At 44.1% G+C, this 16,067-nt stretch overlaps 2 long non-coding RNA genes across 2 annotated transcripts; one reads left to right on the forward strand and one right to left on the reverse strand.

Moving 5' to 3' along the window:
• Window positions 1-1,806: 1,806 nt before the first annotated feature.
• LOC112670608 (uncharacterized) lies at window positions 1,807-15,732 on the forward strand. Its single transcript, XR_003143070.3, has 4 exons — window positions 1,807-2,018; window positions 6,626-6,844; window positions 9,159-9,275; window positions 14,986-15,732. It is a non-coding gene; the product is annotated as an uncharacterized LOC112670608 (long non-coding RNA).
• LOC118350634 (uncharacterized) lies at window positions 10,494-13,559 on the reverse strand. Its single transcript, XR_004804831.2, has 2 exons — window positions 11,778-13,559; window positions 10,494-10,981 (listed from the first exon to the last, which is right to left on the reverse strand). It is a non-coding gene; the product is annotated as an uncharacterized LOC118350634 (long non-coding RNA).
• Window positions 15,733-16,067: the final 335 nt, after the last annotated feature.

The raw sequence follows: 16,067 nt of genomic DNA on the forward strand, positions 1-16,067 counted from the left end.
TAATTACTAAGTAACTAAATTAAATAGATGTTTATTTAAAACTATTTTTAGTGTAACTTAAATTTAAAGAATTCTAATCTTGGATGCTTTATGATTTACACGCAGCGACACTGTATTTCCCTGGCTAATTCTGAAAGGGTAAATGATTCACCTATAAAGCCAGTTTATGTGTATTGTTGGAGAACTGACTTTATGTATAACCCAGAGGTGTCAACAATGAAAATCAACAACCTGTTACTTAGGGCTTCTTTAAAGTCTCACTTGGAAGAAAGTGATTTAGATAGCAGTTAAAATTTCAAGTTTTAAAAATTACTAAGGAAAACCAGAAATGTTTGTCTTTAAGTAGTTATATCCCTTAAAATATTAAATATCTTGCAGGAGCTTTTCAAGCCTAATGCACATTTTATTGAATAATTAAATACAAGTGATATGCAATAACCTTACTGTAGTAAGGTAAAAGAATAAAATTTCTTTTATGGCTATTCAGAACATAAACAAATTCATTTAGTCTAGTCACAATTGCTGTTATAGCCAACAGTAAATTGAATGCCACTGTGAACTCTGTTTGTTTTTTTGATGCCTTAAGGATTCATCACTATTGAGCTGCTGTGGCACAAATAAGGTTTTCAGTATTTCAGCGAAAAAGGAGAAGACCCTTTTTCCACGAAGGGCCTCTACAGTTTTAAGACAAAAATAACAAGACAAAGGCTTATTCTGTTTCTAGTTTTCCTCCTAACATTTAAATTGCTTAGTCGATGTCCTGTGAATACAATGTAGCATCTTTTCAATGGATAAAACCATTTATTTCAACATAATTCTGTTTTTGTTTGGAATACAGACCTTTTCTTACTTTATTATATATACGCACACTTTCAAAAAGAAATGCCGTCTGAAATTAATTACTGCAACTTGACATTCAAAGCATAGACACAATGTCCTTTGCAAATAAAGGTCATAAGACATTAATACACTGTTAACAGGAAGTTCAAAAATTGTCGAAGAGTGTAAGCAACAATTTCTCTAAAATCTGAAACATTTACAAAGGATCTCGCCTCTGTTCTTTGCCATATGCATCTCACAAACGAGTCCCCATTGTCCCTGTAAGTCAGACCCGATTGCTCTCCGCCCTTGTTGCAAACTTTTCCTACATCGTTACTATGAACAGTGCATTGGACACTAATTTATTTTAGCTGCGCAAACTCTTGGTAGTTAATGATCCCTTTTCTCTATCTCCAAAATCCCAAAGACTTCTTTTCAAAAGGTCCAGAAGAGAAGAGGGGAAAAAAAAAAAATCAGCTACAGTTTTCTGCTGCACGGCAACTCTCAAAGACACTATGCAAATGGCTTATGCTAAAGAGGAAAGTAGCCTTTCGCGCCCCCACCGAAGGGCAGCCTCATCCCAAACCCCACGCCGCCGGCCTGGGGCGCCGCGGAGGCACCGCGCGGGCGGCGCTTGCGGTCGCTGTGTCGGGTCGTTTCTTACCTCGGGGTCTTCTTATAGCCGCGCCCCCTCCCCACCGGCGGCCGCGCTCCCGCCGCTGCAGCCTCGGCCGCCCGTTGGCTGCGGCGCCCCTGCGGCTCGCGCACACTCCCCCGCGCCGCGTCCCGCACACGCGCGCTCCCGCCTCCTCCCGCCCGGGCGCTCGGCCGGCGGCGGCTGCGGCGGCGACTGGCTGGCAGGTAGCGAGCCAGCCGGCCTCGGTCCGGTAACCCATGGCAACCGCCCTGGTAACCCATAGCAACTGCGCTGCGGAAAGAAAGAAAGAAGGGAAAAAAAAAAAAAAAAAAAACCCGGGTGGAGGGGGGGGGGGTGGGGGGAAGCGGTGAGTGGGAACAACCACCGCGAAATGACAGCGATTTACAGCACAAACCTGCAGCGCCCTGTCCCCTGCCCCACCTGCTGCCAACGTGGGCAGCGCGAGGCCCCCTTCCCAATGTGACAGTGACAGCTCTGGCGGCCTGAAAAGTAGTAATACAACAGCAAGGCAGAGGGACCTCGCTGGGCGGTGGGGATGCAGGTTGGTGTGGGAGGGAGCTTTGCAGAGCGGAGCCCTCCGCCACCCCGACCCCACGCCCCCCCCCCACTCCCGGGCCTCCGGGCTCAGTCGTCTCCTGGGCCCCCGCTGGGCCTGCGAGCGCGCGCGGAGCCGCGACCCCGCCGCTCCGGTGGGCTCGGGGTCGGCCGCGCGGGAGCCCCGGGAAGGCGAAGGCGGCGGCGGCGGCGGCGGCGATGCTCGGTCTCGACCCACCCGAGGCTTTGTTCTGCAGATGCTCGCGGCGCTGCGGCCCCCCGGCCCCGCCGGCCGGCCCGGGAGAGGCGGCGAGGCCTGGCGGGGCCCCCGCGGGCGCCCCTGGGGCACGGCCCGTGCGCCCCACATGGGTCATCTGCGCCCGCACCGCACCCATTAGTTAACCCCTTTTCCTCTCCAGTCTCCCCAGGACCTTAAAACCTGCGGGGCGGACGCGCCGTCGCCAGAGTTCGCCTCCTCCCGCCTGGAGAGGGAGGGGACAGTCGCGCTTGGCGGCGGGACGGGGCCTCGGGGTCGAAGCCGTGCCTCCGGGCCCAGAAACGGGCCTGGGTCAGAGTTTAATGCCTGTGTGTGCCGGGGTGGGGGTGGAGGGGTGGGGGTGGGGGTGGAGACACAAATCCCCCCCGGCTTCGGGCTGCGGGCCCAGGAGCGCCGCTCGGGTCTCCGCCTGGGAAAAAAAGGAGGCGCGCGGCGGGCGGCAAACCCGGTGCAAGGCCGCGGGAGGACAGCGGGGGGCGCTGCCGGGCCGGCGCTGCGAGGGCCGCTGCCGCCCGAGAACGCGCCGCCGGGGTTGGCTAGCCGTCCGCGGGGTGGAGTGGTGTTCGGGGTTCCCGGCGGAAGGAACCTGCGCCTCGCAGAGATTAGGGGAGCATCGCCTGCTCGCTCGTGTGTTCGCGGACCCTCCCAGCCCTCCACGCGAAGACGATGCGGGAACCAACCTGGGACTGGTTCCACTGGGTGCAGAGCACCTAAGCACACGCAAGTCCAACCCACCAGGAAATGTCCTGGGGTGAAGACCGGCTGCCCCAGCTAGGAAGCTGCAAGTCCGCAGATCTAGGTCTAGTTCAAATGAGCTGGGATCCCAAGCCCATTTTGATGTTTTAAGAAGGAAAACGTTTGACCTGGATGATTTTTGAACTCCTTTGAGATCTTAATCCTCAATGAGTTTCCTTCTGTAGATGTGGACCAGTTACAAATCCAAGTAGCAGAGCCAGCAGCCACATCTTTTTTGGGGAGGCAAAGACGCACACGAGTGTAACACCCCCTCATTCGTACAATGTATGTTCCTGGACAGGTGATTGGATCCACAGTGTTTTATCTAACTTTTGCTGGTAGACAGAAGGGAATCTGGTTGTGTAAAGACTGCTGTTTTAAATCCTTTCATAAAGGAAAGAGTCTTCCAAACATGTATTTTTGCAGCCACAGATCCTAGGGAACCTTGGTTGATTTTCACAAGTATGCACGTTCTGGGCTCCACCGTCTCCTGGGCAGCTGGGGCCGAGAGACTGTACGAGCCTTTAAAGGTAAAAGGGAGCTACTTGCGTGCCTGGGGATCCATTCAGTACCATCCCAGCCCTCTGGTCGTGGTGTACTGGGAGCCCTGTGCTTTAATTTAATTTTTTTTAACAAAAGCAATTACAGAAAAGTGCAAATTTAACGTGTGACATTTAACATTTTGCCGTGGCAGGCAGCCTCCACTTAAATGGGGTCTTTCTGCAGAACAACAGGAGCCGAAAGGCCTTGTGTCATGGAGTAATGTAAGACACAATCTAGGCTGCAAACGCACAATGAATCGGGAAGGATTTATGTAATTAATTGACCAGTCTTAACCTGTTATCGTGATGTAAGGAATTTGGAACTCATTAATTTGGGCTCTGACAGATTTCATATTAGAGCTGGCAAATATGGATTGAACCTCTTATTCTTGTAGCAGCTGGAATTTCCATGACAGTGAGGATTAGTGAAGAAGACCTATTGCTGGAGTCAAACTGCCTCTTTGTAATCAGTAGCCCTGCTCTGCATTAAAGGGATAATGAAAAAAAAAAAAAAAAGGAAAAAAAGAAAAAAAAAAAGGAAGAGGCGTTATTACCTGGCTGAAGAAGCCGAAGGGGCTTGTGTTCACTCTGCTGGTATGTGTGTTGAGCTCCAGCATTTGCAGGCGAATGAAAACATTAATTTCAATCATAAAGTTAGGTGGTTTCCCAAGCACCTTGAGAGAATGAGAAGGTAGAGGGGTCTCAGGGTCGGGTTTGGTATTTTTGTCAAACTTAAAAGGGATGAAAAGATGGAGCCTTTGAATTTCCTCTATGTGAACACAGAGACTGTGTGGAGAAGGATATAGAAGTCCTCTGAGGGGCAAATGGTATTTCTTGTAATGTCATATCCACAAATGAGCAATTGAGAGCCTTGAAGGAGAGCCTGGCTTTCTTAGGAGCCACTCACTGTCTCCTGCTCAGAGCTCTTTCATGGACCTCACGAAACCCAGGACTCACATAATGAGCCTTTCATTGATCATCTAATCTCTGTCCTCTTCACAGGATACGATGTCTAGTAAATCACCCCTTTGGAAATGTCTAATTTCTTTTTTGAGATTTTAAGAAAACCCAGTAAAGACCTAACTTTCATTTTTCCCCCTTGACAATCAGAAAATTGCTAGGTTGAAAAAAGGGTCTTGAGATTAAACTAAATGTCTTTTCTTTTCCTTCCTTTCATAACACTTTCCCCCTATTGCTGTGCTATGTGATAAGGTTAATATAACAACTGCCGTAGGGATCATTAATACAGGAAGATAAGCAAAGTTGCACGTTTAAAACATTTTCAGGGTATCATTTGCCTCCTTCTACTGATAAAGAAGCCTTTGGTAACAAATGCAGAACGCAGGCACTGAATATTTAACTTTTTAGACAGGAAGCCCAATTGACCTTTCCTAATACAATATTATTCATAAATACTCTTGAAAGCTGGGTACTGATTGCTCTTGAAATGTGTTTTTTTCACTTGTGTATTATCTTTTAAAAACTTTCATTCGAGCATGACTTAAATTTTAATATGACAAATATTATTATAATATAAATCTTTGCAAAACAGAAAGATTTCCAGCCCTCCTCCCCGCCTCCCTTTTCTGTGCTGTCAGGTTCCAACTGAATTCCAAAGTAAAGAATTTTCTTTTTAGTTATTGATAATGGGATTTGATCTAGCAACGGAGTACTTGGTACAAAGATTTGTTTTGTGATTATCTTGTTAACGACTGATTTCTTCAGCTTTGGTTCCATTTAAATGAATGCATAAAGATAAACACTAGAAATTGGCATCAGTATATTAATGTTATCCTTCACATTGAGAGAGCTAGTAGTTGTTATTGGTATTATTATTTCAGTGGGAAGGCTGTGAAGATAAACAGTTGATATCAGCCAGACTTGGATAACTAATATAAACCATGACAAGGGCGATTAATAGTGTATATAAACACACTTCAAACTTGTATACATGATCTCAGCTCTCACCTACGGATTTCTTTGTATTTTTTTTTAAGGGTAATTTGTAAGTTGATGATTACAAGGTTATCAACTCATGTGCTGTGTGTACTGTTTATATATTGGAAGTATGGAATGGACATATTGAAGCATGATTTGTCAGAGAGAGTGTTGACTGAAAGGAAGTCTGATGAATTGAGTTCTGGCTCTGCCCCTAGCACATACCCAAAGGTAGCTCCCAACTCCTCTGGACTGCAGTTTCCTCATCACTGCAATAAGAAGATTGAATACAGAATGCAGAATGTCTTTAAACATGTAATTTTAAAAGGTGTTATTTAAAAAAAAAAAAGAAAATTAGGTTGAAGTTTCCATGGTCAGTTACATTTTCGACACATTGCATTAAACAAAATTTAACATTAATTTTTCTGCAGGACTTGTTGGGGCTTTTTATATGTTAATATACACTGTGAATCTCTATGTGTGTGTGGGAGGGGGCAGGGAGGTCTTCTTTATGCGGTTTCCTTAAACTGATTTGAAGAAGAGAATCTAAAATTCTATGATTTTTGAATCTGTAATATTTTGGATCTCTTCCCAGAATGAATAAGGGACACTTGCTTTCATCCTAGATGTTCTTGAGGTGGGGTGTGGGCATCACTAAGTAAGATGCATTCCCCTTTAGAGAGCAAGTTCTATACAGAGACAGGGCGTATGGTACTAAGTTTAAATCTTAGTTTCAATGCTTACAAGATAAGTGACCTGAGAATGGGTGACTCAACCTCATGGCATTTTTTTCTTTCTTTATAGCATGAGGACAATAATACAACGTGAGGCTAGGTTTGGAGTGCTGATGAAGTCACTGCATGTTCCCTCTGCTTGGATGGGTCTTTTCTTTTTCCCTCCCAATGCCTTATTGTTTGGCTCATTCCTACTATTTATTTGGCACTCATGTCATGTCTCCTATGCGCTTATGACTGATGTCAATTCTGACCACACCCACTACAGGTCAAGTACCCTCCCCGTGGTGTTTCTGTAGTAAGATCCATGACCAACCTCATATCCCCATGTGCCTTTCTGCCCTCCTCTCCTCTGCATGATTGGTCACTCGTCTGTCCCTCTGTTTAGGCAGAAGCTCCTGGAGGGTGAGGACTGCATTTCATCTCTGCCTCCCACCCCTCACTACCCAGCACCAGCCTATAGGTTAATACAGAGCACATTCTACAGTCAATGATGAAGTAACTACTGCCATGTGGTGGGTGAAAGGCCTGCAGACCCTCCTAAAGCCTCTTTCCTGCGGCAGAACCAACAAAAGTAGTAGTAGAAGAGCTCAGAGAGCAGGAGCAGGTAATTCAGAGATGTTTACCTCCTTGAACTTGGAAACTTTGGTCACCCTGGGGGTGCCTGAGAGAGAACCCTCTGTTGCAAGTGCCTTGTTTCTTATTTCTCGTCTGTAGTAGGCCTGGAGATGATAAGTAACGTAACTGTCCCTTCGTGACGTCTGCATGACAGTCAATAAATGCTTTGCTGGAGATTACTGTTTTCGTTGATCAATGAGACCATTCAATGAAACATTTTGATAAAATATTTCTTTTGGTCAACTTGTTTCTGATAAGACACTGTGCCTTGTGCAGTGTGTATACAGTAGAGTGACATCTGAAAAACTGGGGGTGGTGGTGATTTCAAGTTGAAAGATTTGACTGTGTGGACAGGTTAGCAGTTTCTCCAAATGTCTGCTGCTGTGTCATATATAACCCTATATAAAGCTGAAGCCCAGACTGGCTTTTATTTATTTTTTCTTATTATTTTTAAAATATTTTATTTATTTATTCATGAGAGACACAGAGAGAGGCAGAGACATAGGCAGAGGGAGAAGCAGGCTCCCCGCAGGGACCTTAGTGTGGGACTTGATCTTGGACCCTGAGATCACGGCCTGAGCCAAAGGCAGAAGCTCAACCGCTGAGCCACCCAGGCATCCCCAAGACTGGCTTTTAAAGAGGAACTGAAAAGTAATTTAGGGTTTTACTAACATCTCCTAAAAAGCACCAAAGGAATCTAATTTTAACACCCAACTTTCTGTCTCTGTCTCTCTCTCTCTACACACACACACACACACACACACACACACCCCTCATTTTCCTTGTCAGTTTTTTTTAAACTTTTGGCAACTTCAGGGACTGTCCAAGCTTCCAAATCCCAGCCCACACTGGCTCTTGTCTTTCTCCCCCTCTTCTCTATTCTGTCCTACCCATCCCTTGCTCTTCTCTCATGGAAATTGGTGACAGCAATCTCCAATCCTCTTGGTTTCTGGCCACTTTAATTCCAACCAGAGTTCCTGCAGTCTGGCAAAGACAGACTTCTGTGGGGTGGGGGGCAGGAGGGCCGGGGTGGGGGCAAGGGGGGATGAGAGTGTAGATGTGGGTGTGCTGGGCGCAGAGGGTGGGAGCCGGCTGGCTCTACTCACAAGGTATTCTTCCCCCGTCGCAGAAGCGAGCAGAGCAAACCTGCAGTCTAACCCTGCCAATGCAGCTTCCTGAAACTCCTCATTTTTTAGATTCAATAATAATAAACGGTAGCTTGGCATCCCATTTTTATTTTCCTTTCTGTGGGTCTATCTACCAATTTCAGCCTCTGACCTTCAGAGGAATTCACCTAAAGCCACGATGTAAAAATCAACCTTATTTCTAAAGACCATTGGAGAAAGAGTCTGTGACTTTTGCTAATCCCCAAAGGATTAACAACTTTTTTTAGAAAATTATTTTAAATCCATGTGCCTTGGGGCGCCTGGGTGGCTCAGCGGTTGAGCGTCCGCCTTTGGCTCAGGTCATGATCCTGGGGTCGTGGGATTGAGTCCCGCATCAGGCTCCCTGCTTCTCCCTCTGCCTATGTCTCTGTCTCTCTTTCTGGGTCTCTCACGAATCAATACATAAAATCTTTTTTTTTTTAAGATTTTATTTTTTTATTTATTCATGAGAGACACAGAGAGGGAGAGAGAGAGAGATGCAGAGACACAGGCAGAGGAGAAGCAGGCTCCATGCAGGGAGCCCTATGTTGGACTCGATCCTGGGTCTCCAGGATCAGGCCCTGGGCTGAAGGCGGCGCTAAACTGCTGAGCCACCGGGGGTGGGGGGGGTGTGTGCTAAATACATAAAATTAAAAAATATATATCCACATGCCTCATGCTGCCTGTGAGGCCCAGTCTATGGCTGGATCACTTGAGCTCAGGGTAAATGTGTAAGAAGCATGGGTGATGCCAAGGAAGGGCAGACTCTGTGTCTGTCCTTGGAACGGGTATGCCCTCCATGCACAGAAATTCCAACATCCTGCAAGCAGGGTTGGACTGTGCAGGATCTAGGGAGGGGAAGGCTGCATGTGTCCATGGGTTGGATGCAGCCAACGGGGGTTTAGAATACAGCCATATTTTTATGTGGGGAAAAAAAATTAAATGTTTTTCTTAACCTTTTATTTTCTAGTTGAAATGTTCCAACATTGCTATTTCATCCTAAGTTTTGCTGGAATACTTGATGGTTCTTTTCTGAATCGAGCTTGTCTGTAACTGTAGTAAATAGGGGGCCTCCAAACTCAAACATGACATTTTGGTAAGGGTTTCGACAGTGAGTGGTATCATGAGCAATTTGATTTAAGGTTAGTTTTCGTGCAGTCTAGGGACTCCTGGAGCTTGTGGAGCCGGACCTCCAGAGGAGCAAAAACCATAGCCAGGAGTAAACATGGATTGAGTTGAGCTGCTCTTCCGACCCCGAAGAGGACCAGAAGAAAAGTAAGAGAATGGTGGAAGCAGGTGTATGATACTGTCTGTTAGAGGGAAGGAGGCAGTTTTGAAATAGAATGTAAGTAAATTAGGAGCTGGAATTATGTAAAGAACACACTGTCATTATAATAAAGAGAGCCCAAGGAGCAGCGTGGCTCCAGGGAGCGAGAAATCTATTTCTCTTTCAATAACTCTCCGCCACAGGTAGGCAAGGCCCGCTCCAGGAAATCATCCGGGGACACAGGCTGCCAGGTGGTCCTGCTGTCCCTGACAGGAGCTTTCCAACGTTGCCCCACTCCCTCCTATGTCTAGCTCATGAGATGGAAAGGCGAGAATAACTGGGTCAAAGCACTTTTTAATTAATTAATTAAATTATTTTCTTTTATTTTACTTTATTTCTGTTTGTCAATAGAGTTCTCAAGCATACACACATGTAAAGACAATGGAGTATGATACACTCCCCCACCCCATGTGCCCATCACTGAAAGTTACCTTCATGTTGTAGAACATGTACCATTTACGTGCCCCAAATATGCCCTCCCCCTCTGCTGGATTATTTTAAATAAAATCTCAGACCCCTTCAAGCAGCTATCTGAAAGTTGCAGACATCCTTGTCTTGCTTGGTAGAACTCCGTCACCAGGCCACGTCTAGCGGTGAGCAAGGCTGGGCAGAGTGTCCCAGGGGCAGCTGTGTGCCCAGGACAGAAGAGAAAAGGCTGCACTTGAGATCACAGGATTTAGGGGGAGGGGGTGCTTGAGAGAGGCCACGGAGATTGAAGTGAAAATGCACAGGAAACACTAAGGACATTTCTAGACGGTAGTAAAATCCAAACGATGACGACTATATCAAGGCTATAGTGAGTCTTCTGCTCTTGAATTTTTAGCTAATGCAACATTTGCTGAGCAAAAACAGAACAGCAAGATGAAGTGGCTTAGAAAGTCTTCACAGAATCTTGCTTTTTTTCTCAACTGTGTAAAATTAGCTGATAAAATGATTCTAGAGGAGAGTCAATATATACTCTTATGTATTATGAAGAGTCAATATATACTCTTATGAATTATGAAGATGGTTTGTTTGCTGCTACTGTTGTAATTCTGTCTTTGTAAGGTGTTAAAAGGTGTAGGTTTGTTTGAGACCTTGTGTATCTTTGTGTAATAGAGAGGGAATGAGACACCAGAGAACTTAAAAGGAGCAAAAGAAGAACTAGTTTAAACTAGTGTAATGAATCAATTCATGCCAAGAAATATTTATTGAGCTTGTGCTATATCCAAGGATTGTCCTCGGCCTCAGGGATACAAGGATAACAAATGGATAGTCCTTGTTCTCAGGGGCTCTCAATCTGAGGGCAGATACACATGGAAGCATGACCATAGTACGAGACAGAGTGAATTGGGTGCCACAGCTGAGAGTAGTGGGCACGCATCGCTCTACCTGCCTTCTGTCCATTCTTTTCCTGCAAGTGTCTTGATTTTTCCTCAGGGGCAACAGTTCTTTGCTCTCAGTTCATAGTGGAGCTGATTCAACCTCCATGCTTGGCCAATCAGAACAATGCTATTTCCCTGGCCCAGGTCATTGGTTCAGGAGAGGGTACAAGACTCCAATGGTTTCTGTGCAGTTATAGAGAAAAGAAGTTCTCTTTTATCTTCTGGAGGGTGGATGAGGGTGCAAGCCTGGAACCCTGGGACACCATCTTGCCACTGTAAAGGGAGCCTGCCTGAGAATAAAGCCACAAGAAAGAGAACAGAGCTGAGAGAGAAGAGAGTGGGCCTTGATGACATCACTGTAAATCTCTTAAATACTTCCCACCTCAAGCCCTGCAGGAAGCACACCACTCACCGATTTATTCACTCATTCATTCACTCACTTGCTCACTTTTCTGGCATTGGCTGCATTTAATCCCTGTAACATTATTACGAATAGGTACCATTATCCCCAGTATATAAATGAACCTACTGCTAATTAATGGAAGAGTTGGAATTTAACACAGGTCTGTTTATAAATCCTAACTCATTTCCCTATATGATTTCCCTAGACACAGCTCTTAAGAAAATAGCTCTTATTGACCAATGGATTCTCTAAGCACCTAGCATAGTGCACTTGCTTCGAAGGAGCCTCTTACACATTTATTGACTGTATATTTGTGATATAAGGGGGGTGGTGGTGCTGTTAATCAGAGTAGGGAGCACATAGGAGGTGAAGGAGGAAGAGGAGGAGAGGATGAAATTCAAGTATGGCAGTGATGACTTTGGGGTGGGGATACAGGAAGAGATGGTGTGTTTTGAAGCTCCAGTGTGGGGTTGAGATCAGCAGAGAGGTCAAAGATGGAAATTCAAAAATCGTCTGAGAGGAGAATTGACAGAGGTCATCTCTGCACAAATGTCTAGTCAGTGAGACCTGCTGTGACCCCAAAATTGCAATGTCCTCTCAACTCCCTTACCCTGTCCCTCTCTATCCCTCTTCTCTTCTTTATAGTCTCCACAGCACTCACCACCTATATCCATGTTACTTACCAATTCGTTTTTCTCTGTCTCCTCTGCACCCACCCAACAATATAAACTTTTTCTTGTGCAGAGAGATGACTGTTATTCCCTGTCTTATCCCATGTGGCCAGACGAGTGCGTTGCACATAGGAGGTGCCTAAAAAAGATACTTGTTAAATGAATAAATGAAAAAAGAGGAGTGGATGAGGTTGCTCACTGATGGCAGACCTTGAGGGAAAGGGACAGAAGGCCAAGAAGAGGAAATCTGGGAAAAGACTGAGAAAGTCTATGAGGCAATACGCAAATCAATAAAGAGCAATTTCCAAGAATAAAGAAAGCAGAGGGTTTCAAGAAGGCAGGAATGGGCTGGCAGCAGGGCCCAATGTTGCTGAGAGGTAAAAAAAAAAAAAAAAAAAAATCCGCTTCCATTATATTTGGGATAAATTTTCTTTGGTAATGTTGTTCAGCAGCAGAATGTGGTAGCACCTGGGCTCAGTATATCATGAGAATATGAGTTCCAGTCCGGTCATTTATTAGTGATGAAAATCTCTGAACATCTGAGCCTTGCTTTCTTTACCTGTACAATGAGTATAATACCGATCCTATCTCAGAGCATGATTGTGAAGGTGAGCTGAATTACTGCATGTGAAATGCAGGTGTACTTTGAATTATCACTATTATTACTGACTTGCAGTGAGTAGAATAAATGTACAAGAAAAAGAGAGTCACCAAGATTTCTATAACCATTGTTTTTTGGGATTCATCGATTTCAAGACAGAACAAAATACAGGATGAGTCTTGCTGTCATTTTTCAATCAGGGCGCGTTCTCATTTGAAAGGGAGTACACTGTACTTATGAATTCGAATTTGGGGCTTTTTCTTCATCATGCCTAATTCAGGCTTTCCACACCCCTTCTTGCTCAGGCTGCTTATGCAAATACAGAACCCCAAGCCAAGAGGCAACATTTCAGTTCCCTGTCAATTGGGCTGAAGAGCTGCATGCAACCATTCTCTTCCCCTGCCCCCTCCCAGGGCATATTGTTTCTCACCCTTTGTAGCCAGGAGGTTGCATTTCTCCTGCCTTTCTAGAAAATCACTGATTATATTTATGCCTTTTATATTTAGCCTTTTATATAGTAGGCTTTGAGTTAGATTTAGTCCCAGTGGTTGAAAGTTCAACGTTTTCTCAATATTTTCCTCCAAAACCACAACCGTATTTGGCAGCAAGGAAGATGAGGGATGAATAGGCTTCCATGTTGCTTGGTTATAGATATGGAGATGCTGGCAGAAATTTGCAAGCATTTGCATATATACAATTGTCTGTCTGATGTTTGCTTCCATGCTTGCTCTCCTCCTCTGCCCTCTGTTCTCTTTGTGCAGTGAATTACTAATACAAATACAGATAATGAAATTTCTGATCCCAGCCTGCAAAGCAGACGCACATTTTGGAAGGTATCTGGGGAAAATGGATGGGCTCTCTGATCTTGTTGCTTTATCCGGACAAGGAAACGAAGGGGAGAAAGTAATTACAGGGACTTGTCTTTGAAGGTAGAATGAGTGGCACTGACAGGATTTCTTTTCAGAGAATCTTGTAGAGATGCTATTTTCTTGTTAATACCAATAGGTATTTCCCGGGAAATCGAGTTTACTTATTAAAATGTGTGTTCAGCAGATGGGGCGCTGTTCACAAGAAGCAGAACAAGTTCTGTCCTTGGGGCTTCAGAACAGGGGGGTCTAGGGACAGGTGAAGTTGGTCCTCAGGATAGGGCAAATCTTGAAGGCTGGGGGAGGTAAATTTACCCCCGAAACCATCTTTTGGTAAATCACTGCTTCTGCAGATTCAGGAGCTGCCAGTTTCTTAAAGCAGATGTGTGACTTTGTTGGGTAAGTGGAGGTGGTATGGCTCAGGGGCCCTGGGTAGGTGACAGGAATAACTGGAAGGCTCAGCCTGCCTGACTTCAGAATATGTTCCCATTAGCTATTAGAAAGACTGCTGGAGGAGAGAGCTGAAAAGAAACTCTAATTGGAAATATTTTAAGGCAACAAATAACATTTTCTTATACCTTTCCCTGCAAGGGGACCCAAAGTTGATACGCTGGAAAGCGAGCCACTAAAATCAAACCTATGTTTTCTTAAACAATCAAATGAATAAATAATGAAGTTCTCGTTGTCAATGGACTATATAATTTATGGCATAACACGATCACCTTCTGTTCCAAATACGCGTGTCAACTCTTCTTTTTAAATAATCTTTGATTTTTCCTATTGTTGCCCTTTTATCATATGTCACGTATTAAACACCAGTTCTGTTTGTATGGACAGGTTTCTAAACAACCCGAGTTTGTGCTGACAGCTGTACGAAAAGAACAAATATGTGCTTTTTATTTCATGTAAATATGTATTTGCTGTCAAATAAGACAGGGTTAAGGACACTAAGATTTTGTCTTTCATAGCTCACTAAGGGACAGCTAATCTATATCAGAAATAATTTTAAATGTAGAACTGCGGTGTGGGAAATACGGACCTCCCACTGGTTGAAATAACATTAGTAGAAAAAGAAATTCGCTGGGAAGGGTTATAAAATGTTTACTTTGTCATACAACTTAAAATATGTTGGGAATAGAATTTTAAAAAGAGAGAAATGAAAAAAATAAAAATAAAAGAGAAATGGCTTAGAAAACTGTACTAACAGCTATTACTGTCTTGGAAATTAGTTCAGTGGTATCATAACTTTAAATAGATGTATATGAAAAAAAATAGACGTATATGAAATGATATAACTTTCCAGTAACATGGGGTTAAGTAAAAAACATCGCTAGTATTATTTTAGATCAAGTAGATTCATTCCTTGAAATTGTTGTTGTTAAAGAACTCATGGGGCACCAGCTAGGTGCTTTGCTTTCTTTCTGTTCTTGGATAGCAAAGCCTTTAGAGCCCATAATGGGGTAAGTAGGGGTACACTCTTAACCACTGCTGTTTTGTGAAGAGAGTAAATGAAAGAAAATTTAGCTTAAAAATGCAAACAGTGCTCACCCTAATGTGCTGTTGGACTATACACAGTGGAGATTTCAGCTAGTATGTGGAATTCATTTGCAGATATAATGGATATGAATTCGAGTATGAAATATTAATTATGTACCATATTGCTTCTGTTGGGATGCGTGCTGTCTGCCATTTTCGGTGGCACTGTGGGCTGATTTTCCCCCTGACTCGTTTCTTGTTTCTTGATGTCCACCAGGCAGTATTGCTGGGATGTGTCAGCCGAGGAGCTACCTTACTGGAATGACTGTTGTCCCCACTTTCCTTTACGCAATGAAGAATTAACTGTTCAGGTACAGCCCTCTGCCTCCTACAATATATCTTATGACACAGAAGGAGAATTTTAATAAGACTTCCAAGGGGTCTGCTGCCATTTTTTAGAGGAGGGAAGGTGTCCTGCAAAGGAAGTGCATGGAAACTCTCAAGAGGAAGCTGTTGAAAACACCCCCAGTGAGAGGAACGGGTGTCATCCCATTTTATTGTCTACCTGTCACCACAGCCCTTGCATGATTCTGACAGGCTGCTCTTTTCTCTTGTAGCCATTGCTGCTTTATGTCATTTTCTTGGTTGAACATCTTTATTTCTGACTTGTTACAAACCATTAACTAGTTTCCAGGTTTCAGTGTCCTGGATACTTTTGACTAGTAAGTCATTTGGCATAACAAGGTTTCCCTTTATCTTCTTGTGAAAGAAAATCTCTACATGAAATGATCAATGTTCCAATTTTTATGAATCCTAGCAGATAGGAAGTGCCTGTCATCGGATGCAAGGCATCTTTTCTGAAAGCATATTCTACTTCATATAATGGAACTTGACAGACACACTAGGTAACCGTTATGCTGTTTGCAGGGAAGCTTTGAACAATTCAGGGGGGAAAGCAGAGAACTTTACAAATATATTTAACTTGTAATGGTTGCAAATAAACACAATACTGTTTTTAACCAGATTTCGTGGATGAAATGTTTTTAAACGTAAACTTCTTTGAATATATTTTTTTAAAATTCAGTCATTTAACAGTTGTCAATCTGTATAAACACACTTTAAAAGTGGTCATGAGGGACACCTGGGTGGCTCAGTGGTTGAGTATCTGCCTTCAGCTCAGGTTGTGATCCTAGGGTCCTGGGATCGAGTCCCACATTGGGTTCCCCCTGGGGAGCCTGCTTCTCCCTCTGCCTATGTCTCTGCCTCTCTCTCTGTCTCTCTCATGACTAAATAAAATCTTTAAAAAAATAAAAATAAAAGTGGTTATTATATGTAGTAGCGATAAAATGAAGACTGGCT

This window comes from Canis lupus, chromosome 14, assembly GCF_003254725.2.
Source record: "Canis lupus dingo isolate Sandy chromosome 14, ASM325472v2, whole genome shotgun sequence".
Lineage (NCBI taxonomy): Eukaryota > Metazoa > Chordata > Mammalia > Carnivora > Canidae > Canis > Canis lupus.